The 24,450-nt window shown below is 39.2% G+C and overlaps 1 protein-coding gene and 1 long non-coding RNA gene across 3 annotated transcripts in view; one reads left to right on the forward strand and one right to left on the reverse strand.

Annotated features, from left to right (window-relative positions):
• Positions 1 to 24,450, forward strand: part of LOC117220622 (uncharacterized) — a 222,974-nt gene that overhangs the window by 90,080 nt on the left and 108,444 nt on the right. The window lies entirely within an intron of this gene.
• On the reverse strand, positions 82 to 1,671 carry LOC117220586 (uncharacterized). Its single transcript, XR_004490306.2, has 2 exons — positions 1,547 to 1,671; positions 82 to 1,101 (listed from the first exon to the last, which is right to left on the reverse strand). It is a non-coding gene; the product is annotated as an uncharacterized LOC117220586 (long non-coding RNA).

Consider the following 24,450-nt stretch of genomic DNA (forward strand, 5'->3'; position numbering starts at 1 on the left):
CATAATATACAAGATGCATGTACATATATATATATTGAAGGGAGAGAGGAGGTCATGGTGGTACAATTTGAACACTTTGACTGCCAACCCAAAACCCCAAGAAATCAAAGTCATTTATTCGATAAAACAAGAATTAAAAAGTCACGCCGTACAATACAATTAAAAATGAAGAAACTGGCCACTTTCACGAGTGCATGAAGACTGCAATTCATTATTAAATAGATGAATCAGATAAATAGACAATCATAAAATTAGAATCATTTATTTAACAAAACAAAGATTAAAAAAGTTATGTCGCACGAAGTGGCCATTTTAATGATTGTATAAAATTTGCAGTCTGCTTACGATACTTGAAGTTTAAGTCACACTTTCAATACTATATTATCTGCAATAAATTAAAATTGAAGTCACTTATTCGATAAAACACGAATTAAGCAGCATTTATATTTAAAAAATGGAAAAATAGCCATTTTCAGAAATGCATGAAATCTGCGATGAAGGTTAAAATAAACGCGATAAAAATGAAATTTCGCATACGTTAAAATAATCCTTGAACAGTCAAGTTGTACGATGCAATTAAAAATGATAGGAATGGTCACCTAAATCGAACGCCATCCATATTGAAGGTGTCGGAAACCGGTGCAGTAGACGCTAGTAGGCTGCAGTCAGTCATCGAATTCCTGGACGTCGATCGGAATACCTTGACGACGGGACCGGAAGTTTGCGAGGTGTCCCGATTTCTCGGGCGTGTGATAAAATAACGAAAACAAACACGGCGAGGTGGACGATGCCGGAAGAAGGAGCAGAAACGAGGCCGGAAGGAACGTCACGTGCGGGACCTTTCGGCCGTCACTTTCCCCCATCGTCGAATCCTTTTCCCTCCTATTCTCTCTGTTTCCCTCAATTTCCCTCCTTTTCCCTGCTTCTCCCTTCGCGGACACGCATCCTCCCGTCACGAACTTCGCTGAAGGCAAACACCGTCGAACTCGCTGCCTGATGAAGAGGACTCTCGTTTGTTTAGTTCTCCCTCCTCGCCCCCCGGTTCCACCGGTTCATCCGCCTTTCCTCGGACATTAGGTCCGGATGTGAAAAATTCCGGCGCTGAAAAAATATTTGTTAATTCGAACGCTGTACTGAAATCGGCGCGGCTTTGTGTCGTTCTACGCGCGCCGAGGATGTTTGAGGGAGTACGTTGTTTGGAAGGGTAATTCGTGGACTGTCGATAATTTTGTAAATTAAAATTAGAACGAATGAGAATGTTTCATTTAGTCGGCAGAAAATTTAATTGTGCTGCGAGGGTAGTAATAATTGCAGGTATTTCGAGGTTAAAAGGTGAATCTATTTTACAATGTGTGAAGATGGTAATATATAAAATATAAATAAATATATAAATAATATATAATATTATATATATTAAAATATAATATATTATATTATAATGTAATGTATATTATAATGTATTATAAATTATGTATTAATTTATTAAGGAAAGAGGAAAGCCTCTATTTGAATCGTATTTGTTGCAATCGGTGAAAATAATTATTACCTTGCAAAAAGATCCGCAGTATACTGATAGTCAACATTCATGTTGATTGAATATCGGGCGAAGTAAATTCGACGAGGATTGGAAAAATAAATAGCATAACTCATTTAGTTAGTGACGTACCACGTAAGCTGTCCGCAATTATGGAAGCCGTTGTGACATGGCGACAAGTCTAATTTCGAAGGGGAGGGGGGTCCGGTTTATTACCCTAATGAGGTCGAGTAGGGATGTTTACCTGATAATACCAGTTAAGATCAGTTGTGCGTAGAACGTCCACCGATGGACGTCGGCGTTATTAAACAGTCACGGTATAATAGCGTTGCGTCATAGTGCTTGTGCAATCGCCACAATGCAACAACGACATTGTGGCAGCGATAATGTTACAACGACCATGAAATTGAGAATCCTGTATTTTTAATCTCTGTGAGTATTAATCCTTCATATATAACACTCTATCGTATTTCCGATATTTTCCTGTACAATATAAATTAGAGCATCGATTTAAATTAGAACACAGATTTCATGCATTTATAGCTATAATTCTAGACAATAGTAATACCAAAAAGATTTAATAATATCGATGCGCTATTTTTAGTCTGTTAAAATTATTAAAATTATTAAACCAAATGGGCACTTGCTATAAGATTGCATAATGATCTACAGATAACACAGAATTTCGTAACAACTTTTTTCTGTTTCAATTTTTCCTATTATACCGCAAGACAATCGCAAAAATGTCTACTTTTAGCTTATTTTATTTGTACATTTACATCTAAAAACGTTTTAGTAGAACATTCACTTTGCAAACACTTTCACTTCTCACTAATCTTTTTTAAGTTACAAAATTCAATTAGTAGAGGATTAATAAACTTACGATTTCGTTAATCGGTGTGAGAGAGAAGTCCGAAATATAAGACACGAATTAGCACATAAACGCGCAATCCCATAACCCGTCGTCGGTCGATCGTCGTCGGGATTTTCCGAGCAGCGGGACGAACGAAAGAAAATTTTCGAGCGGAAATGAGAGAAGAATAAAAGAGACGAGGGAGGAACCTCGGTCCTCGATCCTACGGGGGGTGAGAGAGCTGCCACGAGCAAAAGGTCGCGTTATTTTCCATCTGAGCTGCTGTCCGCGAGGCGAAGCTCGCATCGAATAATCTCGCCGCAGAAAAAAAAGTCGGTCCGTGGCACAAACTGAAATTTTCCCTTTAAAATGCGGAATGGCCGAATGGAGACGGCGGCGGTCGATATAGCGGTGCTCAGGGGTGGAACGAGGGGTGGTGCGGGCCACCACCCCCTTCCTCGAGGACCCTCTTCCATTCAACCTCGTAAATAGCCGCCGTTTCTGAAAGACCTCCTCTCTCCCTGTCCTTCCTTTTCTTTTTTTTTTCTCTTCCTACTTTCCGCGTACACGCCGGTGCACCTTGCGAAAATTTCTACGGTTCACCGAGCCAATTGAAACGCAATCAAATTTATCGTGGAGAATGCGGCCCGTGTAATCATCGGCCGCTCCTATTCCTCGACAGATATTCGGAATCTTCCACGAAAAATAAGGAGCCCTTTGTACGCCGTTTTCTATTCAACCTGCGCCGAGAATTTAGTGCAAGGTGAATTAGACTACAGTTACGGTGGATGGAAAATTTACGAACGTTTAGGAGCTTGTTCTTTTGGAACGGTGTCAAGGTGCGCGGTTAATTAATTGTTTGACATTTTGCTAGAAAAATAAGGGGCCTTTTGTACGCTGTTTTATGAAGAAGCTGCGCTGAAAAATTTGAAAATGATGGGTTATGGAGATGATAGACGAAGATGTGGTAGATGTCAGAAGCACAAATATGTGAGAATGTTATTTTGAAACGGTGTAAAATTATGGTTAATTAATTATTTGAAAGTTCGCTAAAAAATAGGGAAGTAAGGTTTAATTGTGCTATTGTCTATTCGGCCAGCGCTTGAAAATTATTACAGAATGATGTAGAGGGTGGTAGATAAAGTTATAGTAGATGTAAGAAGCACAAAAATGTGAGAATGTCATTTTGAAACGGCGTAAAATTATAATTAATTAACTATTCAAAATGATGCTAGACATTTTTAAAATATGGCTTTACTACGCTATTTTCTATTCAGTGTTAGACAGAATTATAGTAGATTTAAAAAGTACAAAAATATGATAATCTCATTTTGGAGCAGTGTAAAATTATAATGAATCAATTATTCACAAAATGCTGCTAGAAATTTAAAAAATAAGGCTTTAGTATGCTATTTCCTATGCAATCTGCACTTGAAAATTACTACAGGATAATGTAGAGGGTGATAAAATTATAGTAGAGAGATATAAGAAACACAAAAATGTGAGAATGTAATTTTCGAACGGTTCAAAATTCTAATTAATTAATTATTTAAAATTTTGCTAGAAAATCGGAAAGAAAGGTAGACATGTATTTAATTAGCACTGGTGGTAGAGAAGAGGGTGGTTGTTCTCCAATTTTCCGGCAACCGGTGGATGTCGCAAGCAACATGTTTTAGCGTCACTGCCAATGATCACCCGAACACGTTGCCAAAGGAGACATGAAAATGAAGCGTCGCCAGACGACAAGCGACTGCAGACGAGAACTTTTCAGCTCCAAGTTCGCTCATTGTCTCGTATCTTCGGCTTTCAAAAAGAAAATTGATTTGAAATGCATTACTTTCACAGTTTCTAATGAACTACAAACGTCCCCGCAAAAATATTCGCATTAAATAAAATTGTATTTCCACGTTCAAGTGTCTCAATAAGTCGAAAATATCTCATCAACGTATTTAAATTCTTCTAACTTCCTTACAGATTCGTATTTATGCTGTCAATTTTTCTTAGAAATGCATCGAATCCGCAGTCATTGTTTCACACGATCAATAGAAATCACCAGCAACGTGTTCAAAATTCTAAAAAAACAAAATTTCTAGACCTTACCTAAATAATTACATCAATGAAATCAAGCATAAATTGCATCTTCGTGCGCAACGAGCGAATTCATACGACAAAGGGGTTCGCGCGATCCTTTCGCAACAAAATACAGCGCTCGCAGTGCACTGTTCTGCTGGATTGCCCGGTGATAAATATCGCGGAAGGTCTCGCGTTTCGCGAAACAGCGGCCATAAGGGCGGTTCCGAGTAGGAGCAAAAATTGGCCATTTCCTAGCGGTGGAAATCTTTTCGGGTAATATTTACCTTCGAATCATCGGGGGGAGAGGGGCGCGCGGGGAAAATAAGAGGAATGCAAGGCTTGGCGGCGGTGGCGGCGACGGCGGCGGGGTGGAGCCGCGCGGACATAGTGTCGGGGTTGAGGAAAGTGGAGGGCAACCCCTTTATTAGATTACCGGACGAGTGTCGCAGCATGGCCATTCTTTGAGTTTCCGCCGAGGACCCTCCGGGCTTATTGCCTCGTTTCCCAAGCTTACCCTCGCGCTGCCGCCCACGCCCGAATCTATTTATTTACGCACTTTTAAGGCGCCACCCGAGCCGCGCGCTCAAAGACTCTGCAAATTGGCTTGGAATTGATTTCGCCGACGCTGGACGACGCGTCCCTCGTGCGAGGCGACGGGCCCTGCGACACGCACCATCCACACCTTCGTTTATCGTTGTGGTGTCGATCTTCGGGACCTCGTGTCCTCGCCTTGGAAAGGGGTATGTTCTTTGGCGGACAGATAATTGGTCGATCTGTTGGATTAGAACTAGGTTTTCGACGCATTGGCTCGGTTTACTTAGTCAAAGGCGCTGGTTTCTTTTGTTGTAGTCATTGGATTTTGTGCATTTATAATAAAATCGACGGATTGTAAGTAAATTCTTCGTAATTTTTTTTTAGCTTGTAAACAAAAATGGATAATTTCGAAAGAGGAGATGCGATTATACGAGTTTTCCACCTTGTTTTTATAATTGTTGACAATAAAAATGACTATGAAAGTGACTAAAAATGAGTCGCGAGGCTCGAATAATCGTATCTTCTCTTCCCAAATTGTCCATTTTTGTTTGCTGAAGGAAAATTGGGGAGAATTTACTGTATCAGCATTGCACAGATTTTAGAAAAGATATTATTTGTATGTTGTTGTATTATGGTTTACTTGTTGAATTTATTGAAAGAAACGATAGCACAATTATCATTTTGCATAAAGTTTGCAACTTATATCGTCATTTGCTGTTTTAATATTTTTGCATAGCCTGATTTGATAATGATTAGACTGCGGATTCTATGCATTTGTAGCAACAATGTGTAGATGAAATAAAAACCTATAACAACTTCAAAAAAGTTTCATTATACTGTCACATTATTTTTGATGCATCGACGCGATTAAATGAAGAAATACATTTTTATCTAACTTTTGTCTCCTCGAAATAATTGTCAACATCGAAATAATTTATTCTGCATAAATATCCCGCAGCCTAGTAACGGTAAACAAAAAACAAACAAGAAATTGAAATACCCACTTGCACTCATAGAATTAAATTTGCAAATGCGTTTGTACAAATTATTGACATTTAGGAGATAAATTTGGACATTTGTTGGACACTTCTGACATTTTTTAATTTAAAAAAAATTAAAAGAGATCACATCACCAACTTCTTAATTTGATTAAATTTTAGTATGATTCATCATGAAAAATCTGGCTAAAGGTGATCAGCTTTTTTATATTGTTCTTTATTTAGTATAATTTAGGGTAATTTAATTTCGGGGAATGATGGGTGTCGAGATGCGAAGCCGTGTTTACAGAGAAGCTAGTTACGCAGTAGGATTTATTGGTACACCGTGATCGTAGAATGATTCAGACGTTTGGACCCGTAACGGAAGCGCAGCCGTCTCTGTATATCCGAGCGAATGGTAAGAGTTATGGTGACGAGGCTGGTAATGATGGGACAGCTGCGCGGTGCGCGGGCATTGTTCGTTTTGAATTCACCCTAGCTGAATTTTGAAAAGTCACATTTACGTTCGACGGACGTACACGCACGTGCTGCGTCGATTCCGCTGATTTCTTTTTTTTTTCGAATGCGACGGGGGAGCTCTCGCATTATCAATCGTTCGATCAATTTTTCGAGTGCGAGCTTGCTTTCCCAGATCGTCTTAACGGAATTCATTAATTTCAATGATCGTTGAATTTTATCGAATACTTTAGGAACAGGAGTTTGCGTTTGCTCATTACGGTATTTTGTTCGTTTAAACGAAGATCGAATTTTATCAGATATTTTGGAAACGCTAAAATTTTGTATTTAATTAATACACACAGTCATTAATTTAAATGGACGTCGAATTTGATAAAATATTTTAGAAACAGGAAAATGTTGTATGAATTTTATTAAATATTTAGAAATTGGAAAATTTTGTAACAGAAAATTTTGCAATTTAATTGTTACAGTGTTTCGTTCATTTAAATGGACGTGAAATTTTATCAAATGTTTTAGAAGCAGAAAAATATTATATATAATTATTAGAGAATGTCATTGATTTAAATGGACGTCGAATTTAATCGAACGTACATAAATTACTAACAGCAAGATGTTGGCCTAATTTATTTCCAAATAAAATGCTCAAAGTATGAAAGTCTCCGATAGATAACTGAACAATAAACATACAAAAATACAAAAAAGAAAGAAGAAAGCCTAAACCATGATTACTATGCAATACTTAAATACACAGATTGCATTTATCTAAATGAATTATCCAGGGCCGAATTAAATCACAGAAAAATATCCAGAACTACACAAAAGAAGAAAAAGGGAATACGTGTTCCGAGAAATTCTTTCAGGAAATCTTCAACATATACAGTATCGGTTCTCGATTCGAGTCCGGGGATCTTAATCCCGCGGTACCGTAAACGCAACAGTTTCGCATATAACCGTGAACAGCCCCGGGTCCGAGGTAGAAAAAAAAGAGAAAATCTCTCGGATCGTTGATCCTGGCTTAGGATCGCGCGGCGTTTTCACGTAATCGCGGCGGGGAAACGTGAATTAGGGGTGGTTTATTTTTCTTGGTTCCTGGCCGAGAAAATAGGCGGGGGAGATGACGAGTGAATGACAGGACAATGAACCCGGTCTGATGCACGCGATCGCTTTATGACGACTGAATATATGGACCGGGTTGCACCCTCAATGCATCGAGGATCTCGAATCTCGAATTTCTCGCGTGGCTCCGACGTCTTCGGTACAGTCTCCGTAAAGGGGGCCGATTCATTTACATCGGAGCAGGATCGCTGACGAGTCTCTCGATCGAGGCGGCTGAGTCGATCTTTGATCCCCGGGGATGATTAGTTACCCCGGAAGCTCGGTATTAATAATCCCTCGAACCTCGATTCTACTAATTATGCCGGGGCAACCTCGGTTTTCCCTTTGGCGGTGACCGTGGCCGATCAATGGGCATGATTTTTTGGCGACTGGGTCGTTTGTTTGTTTAAGTTTGTTGATTTAATGGTTGATGTTAATTGTGGGATCATTTTTAGAGAAATTTTGTTTAGGGTTCAACAGTAATACTTTTTTTTTAAGGCAGTATAATGGTAGCGTCTTTTAAATAACAGTATAATTTGTAACATCTTTTTAAAAACGACGCAAAAATAACATCTTTTGTGTAACAGTCTAATAGTAACATTTTTTAAGTAACATTGTGATAGGAATATCTTCTAAGCAACATTTTAATGGTAAAATTATTGAAATAGTAGTTTAATGGTAAAATCTTTTAAGTAACAATTTAACGGTTATATTTTTTTAAGTAACATTCTAACAGGAACATTATTTAAGTAACATTTGAATGATGGAATAAATTTTTGCTTAGTTTATCAATTAGACTCGACTATGGTTAATAAGTTGACTAAATTTTGTCCAGAAATAAATAACATTTAATAAAGCAATAGCTGAATTCAGACTGGAATTTCTTAATGATAAGAACTTTTATTATTCTATACATCTTCCATCGATTATCGAAAATAACAATAACAATAAACTAGTAAATTATATCAACCATTTTCTAACCTATTGAAATTCTTCAGAAACCATAGAATTCCCTTTCAGTTTAAAATTGTCTGAATTTTTCCATAAAAATGTACAATCTAAGGGTTATATATTATCAAATTGCCATGAGACGATTAATATTCCTTCAACCCCCTTAAACCTGACACAACTGTTAATAAATTATAAAAATATATTTCTGTTCCATAATTCTTCGAACCTCGTCTTAAAAAAATGCGGATTCGGGGAAAGCGATCTATGATAATCAAAATATGAAATTTTAAACGTGAATTTCTGTTTGGACGTTTCTGCACCCTAATTTACTCTTTTTTCTGCATATGTAGGCCACCGGGTCAGCATCCCCAAATTTCGAACTACCGATTTCCGTTCGAGGGAGACCGGCACATTTTCCTAGAAAAGAACCCTTTTTCCAGCCCCCACGAATCGTTCGGGTTGCACAACGAAAAATTTCGAAGAAGCCTCTCGTAGATGAGAAACGGGCCTGAAAAGGGGCGTAAAAAAAATCAGTTTCCAAGATCAGGGTAACGCATTCATGCTGGTTCCAGCTTCCCATGACCCAGAAATCGGGAATTCTAAAGAGCCTGGCGGATTTGCGTTCAAAAAACAGACGTTTTCACCCGTTGCGACCCTCCTTAGCATCCCCCTCACGTTTTTTTCCCGGGCTGAATGGCTTCTTCCCGGTTTTTTCATCGCGCCGGTTCCCTCGGTTTTACAGAAATTCGGTGAATATGCAGGATATGCATCATCCCCCCTTTGATTTCATCCCCTGCGCGGTCGCGCGCGCGAGATGATCTTCCGAAATCGGGAAAAAATTTACCTGCGCACCCCGTCATTTCGTCGGGGCCGCTGTCTCTCTCCCTCCAGCATGCTTTCCACTCGGTTCTCCTTGTTAACTGGAAAAAAAACGGCTGCGCAGCGTCGAATTTCACCCCAAAATAACGCTTTTTCACACAGTTTTTAGAAGCCGCGCTGTCCGGGGGGCTCGATCTGGCAAAAGGGGGTCGTTCTCCATTTTTCAGAGCAGATACCAGCTTCTGGGAAGGTGTAACGAAGTTTCTCATGCCTCTGGAATACGTCGAAATAGATGAACCTCTTCGCGGGGCTGCTGAACTGAAAATTTAGGGGTGATAGGGTTGTCGGAAATTTTTGGGGGATTTTTAGATAGATTGAAACGATAGCTTTTGGCCCGAGAACCTTCTGCGAACATCGTAACGTCGGTTGTAATTTTTATATTCAACCCTTTGCATCCGGAGGATTTTCTTAAACTTATATTAACATAACCTAATTCATAAATTCGTATTAATAAAATTAAATATTAAGTTTAATTAAATATATTTCAAAGTGAATTAAATTTATCACTAGATTTAAGATTTATATCGATTTATAAAAATAATAATAACATATTTATCCTGATTTTGAACGACTGTTATTGTAATATAATATTATAATAATAATCTGAATAATCGTAAATTGAAAAAATAGTGGCCCGTTATTTCGAATAAAGTGAGATATAAAATTATATAACGTTGAAAATAATTGCGGTAGAGCTTCGATTATCCAAATCAATTAGGAGAACATGTACGTTCGCATAATGGTAACAATGCTGCGTTAAAATAACTTTTACGAGAAATAGAGTTGCATATTGATCAGCAATAGTTAATTTATTTTCATATACGAAAACTATACGTATAATAATAATTGCCAGCAATCGTGTGGAAGTAATAGTTTGAAATTACAGTAAATTCTGCCTAATTTTCGTTCAGCTTGTAAACGAAAATGGACAATTTGGGAAGAGGAGTTTTGGGAAGAAGACCACCTTTTTATAATTATTGACAATCGGGAACTATAAAAATGAGCCGCGAGGCTCGAATAACCGTATCTTCTCTTTCCAAATTGCTCATTTTCGTTTACAGGCTGAAGAGTTAAATTAGGGAGAATTTACTGTATTCGCAGAAGATTAACAAATTTATGCTCGATAAAAAAAATAAATGTCACCGATGAAGATCGTTGATTTAAGATCGGAAGACTTTCGGCCGTGTTTCGCAACAGCTTCGGCAGCTTTGAAGAGCGATCAGAATCGCGATCATGCTGGTGGACGTTCGGTCATGTTTCGACGTTAATTACCGTCAGTCAGGACAGCGCGTTAGCAACGCGCGAGCTCTTTGTCGACCCGGCGAGCGTCAGAAGGTAATTGGCGTGACGTCGCGTTATGTCACGGAAAATAAACGCTTCCCATACGCTGCTCGACGAGTTTCACGTTGACAGCGAGAGCAAACTCTTAGCTGTGCCATTGAGTAATCCATTGTTTCCTCGTCGCGATCAACAAACCGTATGAAAATCTGACAATAGGGTTTTTAATGGAACCGAATTCGTTCGTTTCCTTGACTCTTTTCTTCCAATGATATTCATTTAGAATTTTTAACTGCAAACATTTACGTGTCCGTAAAAGTGACAAAACGTATCGTATTCGACTGAAATTCACATTTTACAATTCGTGATATTTCTAAATTCTTCTTGTTATTCTGTGTTATTATTACTAATTCTTTAAGTATTTGGAATTTTTATTTCGATTTAATAAGTACTGTTCCACTCGTAATTTTATACGTTAAAGAAATACGATAATTTGCAATGTAAAAACGAGAAAATGAGTAATATTCGTATGACCATTATTCATTGCTTAATGACTATGTTCAATCAAAAATTAACGTAAAATGCTTCTAAATAATAATTCCCAAAGAAATTGTCTAAATAATAATTCCAAATGAAAAGAAATCTTCTAAATAATAATTCCAAATGGAAAGAAATCTTTTAAATAATAATTTCAAAAGAAATCTTCTAAACAATAATACCAAAATAAATCTTCTAAATAACAATTCCAATATAAATTCTCTAAATAATAATTCCAAAATAAATTCTGAAAATAATAACTCGAAAAGAAATTCACTAAATAATAACTGCAAAAGAAATCCTCTAAATAAAAAGAAAATGCTCGCATTGACACAAAAAATGTCCTCCGAAGCAAGATAAGTCGGGAAAACCAATTTCCAATAGCATGTCGGGAACGATGACGCGATCATAACAGAGAAGAAGCCCGTAGAACCGAGTCATTTCCAATATTCCATGGTCGCGTAACCGTTCAAACAGAGAAAATTACAACGCAGCCGTATTCGTGGTACAACGAACCAGTTCTGGGAACGATTTAAATCGTTATCAGTGGCATTTCTTCGCCGGAACACGGTGACTAAAACGTCAGTTTGCTCTGGTAATATTTTGAAAAAAAATCGTCGAGTCCCACCTTCGGATCGAAGGCCGCGGAGGCGGCTCCGCAGGCCCCCGTAAGGGCCCCGTGGATCCACATCGGCTTGGTACAATGCTCGCGACCGATAAAACCGAATGATCGAGAGCGTGCTAGAGCGCTGCGGAGACGCGGCGATAACGAGGGCGCACCTCGGTTTTACATGTTTTAACAGTCAATAAGATTATCGCTGAGTAACGCCGAATAAATCAAACAGCGGTGCGCGAGCAAACTCTCGATAACCTGGATGAACGAGAGGCGTAGACGAGGAGAACAAGAAGAGTGTCAATCGCTTGGCCCCGATGTTTGCTCCGGTTTCGAAACGCTGTTAATACGCGATCCGTTTTGGAACGAGCGCGGTGCTCGTCGGAGACGGTGCTTTCGTTTCTGGCCGTTTCTGAGCGTCGATGCGTTCGACTTTTTCGAAGATCGAACAGATCTGTGAGAGCAAATCTTCGGGATCTGCGATATTTGGACGGGGATGCGATGATCGGAAGAAACATTTTGTCAGGTTTCATTTAGTTGATCCTTGTTAGGAGGTTGTGGATCATTGATTGGCTATGGCATCTGCAGATTTTTGCGGATTAGAGAGAACTGTGGTGTAAAGTATTGTGTGAGAAGTATTTTGACATTAGATGTACGGTGCACTAAAAGCTGCTGTTTTAACTTATTTTATAAAAATAACGGTAAGATATTTCTTCTAATTTTGAACGAGTGTTATTGTAACATTCGCCGCAAGTAACGCATATGTTTAATAATTGTAGTAATTTAATAATTTAAATTGTTAATTTAAATAATTGCTTTTACTTCATGCTATATTAGCTCTCGAATATTTAAAATTTTTACAGAATATGTCGCATAATTTTGTAGCAAGAGCAGTGGCTGCAGTATTGATTTCCGTGGCAATATTAAAAAGTTAGAAAATTTATTTTCTAGAAAAGGTTTTCTAGAAAAATTATTCTCGTAGCAAGATTAAAAGTTAGAGAATGTATCTTTTGCATCAAGATTAGAAATTAGAGAATTTATTTGAATATGAAGCATAGAAATTATTTATTTTTGTCGCGGGATTAGGGACGACGAGATCAAAGAATAATTAACAATGCATTAATGTCGATCAGAAATCCGACACTTCGCCCTGCATTTCCTAACAAAAGGAGGAAAAATCGTCGGAAAGAGTGACGACAGGAGAGAGAAGGGCTCGCAGAACAGTGTGGTTACAAGTTGGAACAAGTATTAACCACTTTTCGGTCAGGTAAGGCCTCCCCAGAGATGTTTCTTCTCCGGCTCCTTTTGTCCCGCGGTGGCCACTGCATGATCGCCGAACAAACCCTTCGATTAATCGATATCCCCGCGGAGAATAGCAGGGGAGAGAGAGAGGGGGGGAGAGAGAGAGACAAGGGAGATGAAAAAAAGTCGCGATACTTATCTAGCATCGTGACAAAGAGAAAAACGATTCGAATGGGCGGGACTCGGGTTTATAAGTTGATTGATACCGAACGATTGTGGTGGGAAGCCTCGACAGTGGAATTAGCAATTCGATTGAAATTTGAGAATCAGCCCCCGATCGATCCGATAGAATCATTAAACGATCGCTGGCTGATTAAAGGATTACGGTTGCGCGAGCTTCTGTCAGCGATACCTTTATACAATAATTCGAAAAGATAATCAATCTACATAGAAAATTATAATGGACTGGGAAAATTCTTTGTTCGGTCGATTGTTTAGTCCTCGAGCTTGTTTTGTAATAAAAGTAGTTTTTAATGGATAAACACGACTGAGATGGTTTTTAGGGTTTTCTGACTTTTAGGATCATCTGATTATTATGAGTCATTGAATTTTGTCGTACAGATATTAAATTTAATGTATCACATTACTTAGTGATCGTTAAGAACAGTTTTTTATTATTTATTCTAGTGATTAGTAAGGATTGTTCTATTATTCGAACATTTTTCTTCACGCGAAAATTGCGGATATTTGTGAAAAATAAAAATTGTCCAGGCTAATTGACAGAAACGCAAGGTTATTGAAAATATTCTTCCACTTACAATGATTTTAATAAGTTGTGTATAGCAGAGTTAAAATATTTTGTAACTATAATATCTTATAACTATAAATTGTTATAAATTGCTTATAATAATTAACAAGTTATAATTTTTAATCAGATTACTTTTTGTCCAACCCTGTGTTGCACAGAATATAGTATAGTATTCTCAAATTCTTCTAACGTCTTTACAATTTTGTACTTACTTGACCTAATCAATTCCTTATATCAATTGCAAGTAGTAAAATTTATGTAGATCCTAATTCCTGACTTGATCACTTGTGTACAGTGAAAATAGTATAACAGTGTTCTTAAATTTCTATTATGTTTTCATCATTTTATCGTTCATCCGTTCAATTTTGTCAAAAATGCATAAACTGCATAAACTGCATAAAATGCATAAACTGAATAAAATGTATAAACTACGTAAAATACATAAACTGCATAAAATCTACAAACTGCATAAAATGTATAAACTATATAAAATGTATAAACTGTATAAAATGCATGAAATGTATAAACTGTATAATATGCATAAACTACATAAACTGCATAAACTGCATAAACTGTATAAAATGCATAAACTGTTTAAAATGCATAAACTGTTTAAAATGCATAAACTGTTTAAAATGCATAAACTGCATGAAATCTATGAACTGCATAAAATTCATAAACTGCATAAGATCTATAAAATCTATGAAATCCATAAAATCCATAAAATGTCTAAAGCTCAGTCTATTGATAGTACAATCTCCCAAGCCAGGAATCAGCGCAACCATCTCCGAATCGTATCAAATTTTCCCGTCGGCCACGATCAACTCCCCCGTTCCTCCCCCGTGCAGGAAAGTCCTCCCTCGACAGGCTGTCCCGAGGATGATCAGAGGCGAGCAGAGGCCGATCATCGAGTCTGGTCGGCAGAGGATCGGCCCGCAATGGCAATACAGGCGACCGGTCCGCGGGTCTACCAGTTTTTGCCGGTGTCCTACGGGGTTCCTCTTCTCCGCCGACTCGTCTCCCACACAGAGAAACCCCGCGGTCGCCTACATACCGCGGTGGAAACGCACACAGCTATACCAACTTGGATACTTACTCTTTCGAACGCAACGAACTCGTTTACAGGAGAGAGCCGGGCATCGGTTTCCCTGTGTGTCTGTCCCGTCGCACACAGCTGTCCGACGATTCTCTCCGGTGCACGTTGCACCGATGCATTACGCATGCACGGGCCACGGTGCATCGCGGGCACGCACTCGCCGCGGCGCACTCGGCGGAGCGCTTCGGCCGAAGTGCATCAGCCGATTGCATTCGCGGAGAACGCGGCTGCATTGGCGGCCAGGCCAGCCAATCGGATTATCGGCCGACGAATTCACCCCTCCAGGCCCCGCTCGAGCGGCTCCGAGGCGGGCAGTTTGCTTTAAGGATCTCTCCTCGTTCTACCGACCATTTTTTTCTTTATTTATTGCGCGGCTCTTCTGCTTCTTCTTCTTCGTCGTCGTCGTCTTCTTCTTCTTCTTCTTCTTCTTTTGCCGACGCTAGCCGTCGTTCTTGCGGCGCTTCTTCCGAGGCTTACGACCGTGCTTGCGATCGATGCTGCATTGTTGCTGATTGAAACGTTCGCCGCGATTTTTGGCGACCTCCCTTTCCCAAACTTCTCGGCTCGCGCTACTCTGTGTACCGCGAGCTGTTGGATCTATTCTCGATCGTGTCGCAGATGGCGTGAATATTTTTCGTTCGCGTTCTTTAAAGATTGTGACCGGATTTTCTGGCGAAACGAAAACTGTCTGAATTGTCTGAAAATTGTCTAATTGCAAAATACAGGACGCATTCTCTTTCTAATGTAATTTTAATGAGCTGATTGAAACGTAACAGTAATTGTTCGTTTGGTTTCTTCAATGTACATATTCTGGTATCGAAAAGTTCGGTTATTTTCTGTTATCATTGTGATATTTTTATGTAACAGAAATCAAATCACTTCGTCACTATAAATGATTATATAAATGTGACATATTTTCATGCAGTGTTTGCCAGATTTAAGTCAAATCTCAAGTTAAGTCTTACATGTCTTCGTAAACTGTAAACTGAGATTGCGGATTTTATGCATTTATTGCACGAATTGGTGGGTGAAAGAGAAAACACTGGGAATATTTCACCTTATAACATTTATTAAAGAAAGAAAATTGTACTCATTTGCCTTGTCATCGATGCAGAAAATTATTTTTCTGCAGGAAGATTTGGAGTCTAATCACAAGTTATGCTTTTGTTTCATTGTTGTCAAAATAGGTATTTATCCATCCAAATAAATGAATAAATAAATAAATGATAATAAATAATGAAATAAAATGATATATGAATGATGATATGATATATGAATGAAATAAAATGATAATAAATAATGATAAGTAAATAATAAATGAATAAATAAACGAATAAATAAATGAATAAATATATAAATGAATGAATAAACGAATAAATAAATAAAGCAGCAGACTGGCAGGTCAATTTTCTTTTCAATAATCGACAAGGTTATGTCTTACGCCCTATGAAAATCGGATTGCGAAGCTAATAATATGAGCAACCGGCAATGATTTCGTGCTCTCTGGCCAGTAACGTTCCCTCATCTCGGATTACGCGCATCTCGTTTCAGGAACAGTTCGCTGTAAAGGTTAATTAAAGCGTCCATCGACACGACCGGCGTTGTTATTACGCGTCTGGTCTGGCCCGGATTGTAGGTATACGGCGCAACGTGTTTTCCCTGTAGAAATTGAAACGCGCCAGCCCGAGCAACGATCCCGCTATTCATATTCAAATGAAAACGCGCTAATCACCAGCCTTTTTGCGGAGAGCGCGCGAGCCTTGTTAGGGAATCGTGCGCCGTGGATCGAGGCGAGCCGGCTCGCGATTCCCATATCGCGTACGTTGAAAGCAACAGGAGATTTATGAACAGCGATTTGAATATTAGGCACAGGCAGAGAGATCGTTTCGCGATTGATATTGCTGATTCGCGATCGTCTGCGGGCCGCGGGAGCCCGTTCATCTCTTAATTCATTGTTCCCGCTTTCGATTTGCCTTGGAAATTTAGTGCGAACCGTCTTCTCCGGAATGCGAATTGATTTCTAATTTCTTGCGTAGCCGCGGATTTACTTTCGACGCTGAGACCGCGGAGCACTTTTCTTCGCGCCGACGATTAGAATGAATTTGTGTTTGGACTGTTCGCAATTTTTCGTGTGGAACGGGACGGAGGATTTTATGGGTTTGTGACAGAACTGGCTGGATGAAATAGAAAATTGCGATGACATCGGAATAATTTGATGATATAGTTACGTCATTTTTGGATTATTGAAATGATTGAGAGAGACAATTTTTGTTTTGATTTTATTTCTGTTTCTTTTAGTCGTCTCGGATGATTTTTATTTTGCATCGAGATCCGCAATCTAATTAATTTATTCAATTGTTTCCTGTAAAAGAGTCCTCACGGTTTCAACAACTTTGAAATAATTAATGGTATAATTATCTTCTGTTAAAGTGAAAATTGTCTCATTCTCGAGCTACTTAAATTCTGTAAATATTCTTTTATAATTATTCTTCCTTGAATCGTTCTAATAATTTCGCGATACGTTGACGTACAGAAATTCTTATACTTTATCCTGTTTCTTATGCACTTCCCCACTGTTTGAAAAAGATTCCAAGCAACCGGCAGACCAACTAAACTGCTCAAGGTAGCCGAGAACCCGGAAAAGGCAGAAATTTTTGTCATACCAGGATTTAGCGGTCGAATCTGTTGTTTCGTTCAGTCGTAAAAGTTAATATTCCGTTCCCGGGTCGATGGTTCGGGCCAAAGCCGCTTTCACGTTCAACGATAATCCCGTTGATTCTGCGTTTCAGTTCAAGTAGAATGTTTAACACGGCGCGGAAATGCTCGGCCGATTAGCGGGCCGAGTCTCTTTTCACGGATCCGCGAGAAAGGAACCGCCGATCCGGCCGTTTACCGTTCCGTGATTAGAGACGAAGAAATTAATGTCCGGTTTTTATCAGTTGCATCGTAATACCGTGGCCTAGAGTTGTGTACAATGTTCTTAAGCCGCGCTGTGCAGCCCGACTAATTATTTCGTTTTATCGGCTCGACGAATCTTATCGCCTCTACGTGGATCTTCTGCGCGAGTTATCAGTCGTAACTGTAACGATTAGACTGCGAATGATTATGCACTTCTAGTATACTCGATCGTCGAGTCTCGGGAAATTTAACGAAATCCTGTAAACGTGTTTCTTTGTATTCTCTGTTAAAGTGAGAATTTTTACACAATTCTCGGGCAAATAATTGGACAAATTAGCGGCTCGGAGAATTGGAGGCAAAAAGTTGCATTTTGATCATGAAACAGGATCAAGGTTCCTGTATCTAATTTAGAGGTTGGAAGCACTCTGTTCCTGTGCACTAACATTTACATATTTAATAATTTGTATGTTTAATAATTTGTGCATTTAATAGTTTAGGTATTTAATGGTTTATATATCTAATAATTTATAATATTTAATAATTTGTGTACCTAATAATTTATATATTTAATAGTTTATATATCAAATAGCTTATATATCTAATAATTTGTATATCCAATAATTTATATATTTAATAATTTATGTATTTAATTGTTTCTGTATTGAATAGTTTATATATCTAATAATTTATATATCTATTAATTTAGATATTTAATAATTTACGTATTTAATAGTTTAATATATCTAATAATTTATGTATTTAATAACTTATGTTTCGAGTAACTTACATATTTAAAACTGCATACACCTTATAACTTAATTATAATATAATTTGTCTATGTATATACATTTAATGATTTATATACATCTAACAATGTATATGCACCTAATATTTAATGCATCCTTAGACACGTTACCACGTCGTTAATGTTCAAGCTGGCCGGCAGTAAATTATTGAATTCGACATGTTGAAGTACTTCTGGAAGAATTATTTTCTGAAAAATGAACGTGCACGACGGGAAAAGGAAAGCATAAAAGGCGGCTGAAAGCACGTCGGAGGTGTAATTGGCAAAACCATTCGGCACATCATTGACAGCTCGTATCCCGGGAATCATACACGCGAGCCGAATGACGGATGCACGCGATGGGGACGGACAAGATTGAGGAAGCGTCCAGGTAGAAGTAACGAGGTGCAAGACCGGAGCCGCCGGCAAATTAATTAAGTACTAAGTGAAAAGGAGAAACTGGGAGGTGGTGCTAGATGATTGCCAGCGATTGGCCAGGGAAGCCTGGAATTTAATAAGCAGCTCGCGCACCACCCGCCTTATCGGCGGTTCCCACGTCGCGATCCGCTGCGGAATGCATAAATGCATCGCGAATTCGATCTCGTCGCGAACGCCGTCGTGTTCGGTCTCGTTTCGAGCTGAATGCGAATCGACCCGCACCCTTCTCGCCCGCGGATTATCATAATTAATCGGCGGAACGTGTCCACCTTTCTCTAGCCTTCGCAGTGTCCGGCAATTTCAAGCTGCGCCGGAATAATTTGTCGACAAACGTTTGTCGAACGGCCGCAGACCTCTCCGTATTTCGCATATGTTCGTACAAATGGGTACCAGGATGTAGATACATATACAGGGTGTCCCAAAAATGTCTCGCAATCCGAAAGTGGCGGGTTCCTCAGGTCGTTTGAAGCAACTTTTTCCTTTACAAAAATTTTCTCCGAGGCACCGTTAACGAGTTATTAACGAAAAACAGTGACCAATGAGAGGCGAGCTCGGCTGGCGCGAGGCGACCGAGCCAATGAGCGGAACTGGGCTTCGTACGCTGGTTGGCTGGACCGCCTCGCGTCAGCCGTACTCGATTCTTATTGGTCACTGTTTTTCGTTAATAACTCGTTAACGGTGCCTCGGAGAAAATTTTTGTAAAGGAAGAAGCTGCTTCAAACTACTTGAGGAACCCGCCATTTCCGGATTACGAGACATTTTTGGGACACCCTGTATAGCAGCCTGGCGAGTTATTTTGCAATATCTTGAGACCTCGAAGGGAATTGTTCCTCGACGAACGTCTTCGAACGGTTGCAAACTTTATCGCATTTTATGTGTTGGTTGCTGTTCGTTTCGACGTGAACAAGGAGATAGGTGTCTCGAATTAACTCTTGCAAACTGGGAAATTATTCTACAACTTTTATACTTTAGACTTTAAACCGAATCATTTTTTGACAAATATCTTGGAACATCAGATATTTTGTACGTTTGCTTAAGTTCGTACAAGGACACAAGATTCGCGAATTCTGATTCTACTTGGATTCTAAAGATTGTTTCACCCCCCTTCGAAATACCCATAGGTACGTACCTGTGTTATTAGGTAGACTTTCAAAGATTTGTTCGACGTTGTTGTTCGATCTTCTCACTCCAAACAGCAACGGTCGCACAATCAATTTCCAAATCGATGCAACACCGAAAATAAATTCGATAATTGAGCGGTTCCATCCTTTTATTCGTATAAATCTACAACTGTATGAATTCGTATTTCCCGAAATCAGAGTGTGATCGGCAACACCGATAAAATGGTCCGTAAAATCGAAATGAAAAAAAATGGTAACGGCCCGAAGCCACCCCGTGGCGTTCCCGTTGGAAAGTTGAATCGCGGAGACAACGCGTCGTGGTAGGGGTGTGTGCTCCGGGGGAGAAAAAAAAAGTTTAAAATGTTTGAGGAAGGGGTGGCGTCGCCCCTTGCCCTCCGATTGGCACGAGAGGTGCCGGCAGGGGTTGTATTCCAGCGGAATCCTCGAAACGCGTGCTGGGTCCGTGCCGCGCACACCTTTGCTCCGTCACACGGACGCGCGCGGCGTCGTCAATGTGCGTGGAACAAGCAGGAAGAAGCGTTTAGGAGCGGAACAGACGCAGATGCTTCGACGGGGAGCGAGCAGATCGAGCCAGCCGGCTTTTTGGGGTGAGCACAGGCGAATGGTATCGACGCCGGCGACGTGTGTCTGCCATTGTGATTTTAAAATCGGCTGCTAGACCCTCCGCCCCCCCTCTCGCCGTCGTTACCGCACCCCTAACGGACGCCCCTGCACCCCTTTGGGCTCGCGAGCGTCTTTGATCTTTGCTGGAAACGTTTCGTTGGAATTCTGCTTCGTTAAACTGTGAGCAAATTTTCTGGATTTTTGATTGAAATCATTTTTGAATCGCTGTATAAATATTATAGTGTTGTAAAAGGTTATTTTTTTGTATTTTATTTTTTTTTATAATTTATTTGATAATTTATTATTATTAATAAATAATTATATTTCTATTAATAATTATTAATATTAGATGTCGAAGATAGTTTATATCGAATTTATAACTGAAGAATTAATTTCCACCACAAAAATGAGTCATAATAAGATTGTTTCATTATTATATATACGCGATATTATATAATTATATGTATATATAATTATAATATATCGAGTTTTTGTAAAATATGGAACAGCATTCTTAAATTTTCCTAATGTTTTTACGTAGAATTAGAATTTTTAGATAGAATTTTTAGATAGAATTTACTGACATAGAATTTTCACATAGAATTTTTAGATAGAATTTTGACACTGACACAAAATTCTGACGTAGAATTCTGTCATAACGGAGGAATCATACCTAATGGAACTATATTGCATATCACAATGTTGTAAGAGTCGTAAATAGCTTCACGATCATTGCAGCGACAGAAGAACGAACATTGACGTCATCGAGGTACGTCCACTAAAAACTAGAATAAAAATGTTCGGTTAGGTAGTTTGACAAGTCGGGCCAGCAGTATCGAGTTTTCCCCCGATCGAACACTATATTTAACCTCAACGGCAGACAACCTGATACACGCAAGCAAGGGATGTTTCTCGCTTTTCGAAATTCTACTTTTGTGCCCCGGTTCGGGCCGTTTCCTTCTCGCTCCGTGGGGATGCTCGACACGGTACGTCGACTGCGACCCGCAGACATAAACATTCAGCTGTACTCACAAGAGAATCGAGATCGGACCCTGTATCTTCCACGTTGAAAAAAACGCAGCATTGACAGTGGGTTCTGTACCACAATCGTTGCGTTTAGGCATGAAACAGGATGTCTTTTTTGGTTGCAACTGTTAGGGCAATCTATCTAATGACGTTGCTACGAAAAAAAATTGTGAAAAAAAGAATGAAAGGATGCTTGTCTTTATTCTAACAAAATGATAATTTTGTGAACTTTAAGGAATATTGATAAGGGTTGAAAATATTGGAAATGCGCATTATAGAATTTCTGTGTCTTTATTCTAAAAATATGATAATTCTGCGAATTTTAAGGAATATTCGTAAGGGTTGAAAACATTGCAAATGCGCATTATGAAATTTCTGTGTCTTTATTCTAAACAAATGATAATTCTGCGAATTTTAAGGAATATTCGTAAGGGTTGAAATCATTGCAAGTGCACATTATGAAATTTTGTATGGAGTATTAGACCCTTAAAAATAATTTAAAATTGAGATAACATCAATTGATCGAATGGAAATTTTTTTTATTGAACATTTAAGTATTCTGATGAAGTGAAAATTGTTAAGGAATACTAAAGTACAGTCGCTGCAGTAAGTTTCACATTTATGATATGTTCGCAATGAAATTCTGGAACAATGATGCCCTCTTCAACGTCAATTAATTCTGAGAAAGATAAAATCGCTAAAAATATTACACAATTGCTAAAACTATTATAAAATCGCTAAAACTATTATACAATTCCCAAAAATATTCTACAATCGCTAAAAATTTAAATACGGTGCAACGACATTTCCAGCAAAATTCCGTCGCGGCATCCAAGGATGGCATTGAGCAAGGGTTGTAGAGACCTCCCCCGGCTTTAAACTGTCAACAAAATGGCGTCGGGTCACATGCAGATTGGCTAGGTGTCGGTCGAAAGGAGTTATGCCGCGGGGTGGTTTCTCGCAGCCCCTCAGCGGAGGGCGGTTTCGCGCTTGCGCTCACAACCCTTCCTCTCCTCTTTCGTTCCCCGACCAACCCCTGGTCCCAGCTTCTCTTTCATTATTCACGTTTTTTATTGGACGCCAGTGTCGGCCCAGGTATCCAACATTTACATAATGGCGCCGATCGGTCTGTTAAGAATTTACGAAAAAAAGTTCGATTCGCTTCTCTTTCATCCCCTATCGAGAGTTGTACAGAGTGCAGAGAATTTGCATACGCTGCGATATCGATCCGGGACCAGTCGCCAGTTCGAACGGGGATTATCCGGTCGAGGGAAAGTGCATTTTCGAAATCGTACACAGGGGTGGACGAGCGTTAAGGTGGCTAGAGCAGACGCAGGGAGGAGGCTGGCTTTATCGATCGCGGCTCTGACAAGGGCAACCAGCAAGAAATAGGGAAACCGTTCGTCCGCGATGAATGCCGATCCTTTGTCTTTCGTTTGCTGCCTTCTTGGCAGTCTCGGATGAGGATCACGCTCGCTGCATTTCAATTTCGAGTCCTCGAAATTTATAAAGATCCGCAATCTGCTCATGGGGGTTAAATATAGTCGATTTTCGAAATTCTGTAACTCAACGTAAAAAAATCGTACGACACTCTGACTATGCTAATTTCAAAGGTCGAAGCTTCTACTTTAACGTCGTTGAAGCTTAGTTTTTTCAATAATCTCTCTAGTTACAAAATGGAGGGAGAAAGGTGGTTGCTTCTTCCGCTGACATTTCGTACATTAAATCGACTGTAACAGAGTGTACAAATTTTTTTTCGAATTTGCGTCAATGTAAACTTACAAAGAAAAGTCTGCCCTTTAGAATGACGTCTCGAAAGTTGATCTGCGATTTTTTCTCGCGTTTTTGTAATTAATTGCATCGGTGCAATTATATTGCTCGATGGGACTCATTGGGATGACGTGTTATAGTGGAAAATTTATGCTATTTACTCTGGTACTAATAAAGTGGCCCTTATCTAGAAAAAGAGGCCGATAATCACGCGTGTTACTCCTACGGCCGAGATAATAATACTAACGCGAGCCACTTTTACGGGATTAATCGGAAAAAAACTAGCGCCGCGACGCGAGGCGACGCGAGACGACGCGACGTTAACCGCGCACGGGAAACGTGTGTTACATTGTATTATCGTCGGTCACGTTGTCGGCGACGCTTAGAAAAAGAATGTTACGCGATAAAATTGATTAGAATCGAATCTCTGACATACACTCGGTCCAAAAAGTTTCTAGAATTTAATTATCACTTAATAATTCTAACATCGCGAAACACACGATCGGATTGTGTTTTAAAGAGTCGTTCAACAAACTACAAATATTAATTGTGCAAATAGCGAAAATTGCATGGACTGCATCAGAGCTTTTTTTACCATTGTTCTACATTACAAAATTGTTCGCAGACTATATGCATTTTGCAGCACGCACAATGCACTTATAAATGTCGACACATTTGGTTCAATCTTGCAAAAATTATTCATTGCACTTCGAAAATCATTTAGACTACAATTATATTCGCTGCAATAAAGCTTCTATCTTTATTATTCCACGTTAAAAAACTGAAGATTGCAGGAATTTTCCGCAGTCCACAATCTAAATGCATCTAACATCAGCTTG

The sequence above is a fragment of the Megalopta genalis genome, chromosome 2, assembly GCF_051020955.1.
Source record: "Megalopta genalis isolate 19385.01 chromosome 2, iyMegGena1_principal, whole genome shotgun sequence".
NCBI classification, from domain to species: Eukaryota; Metazoa; Arthropoda; class Insecta; order Hymenoptera; family Halictidae; genus Megalopta; species Megalopta genalis.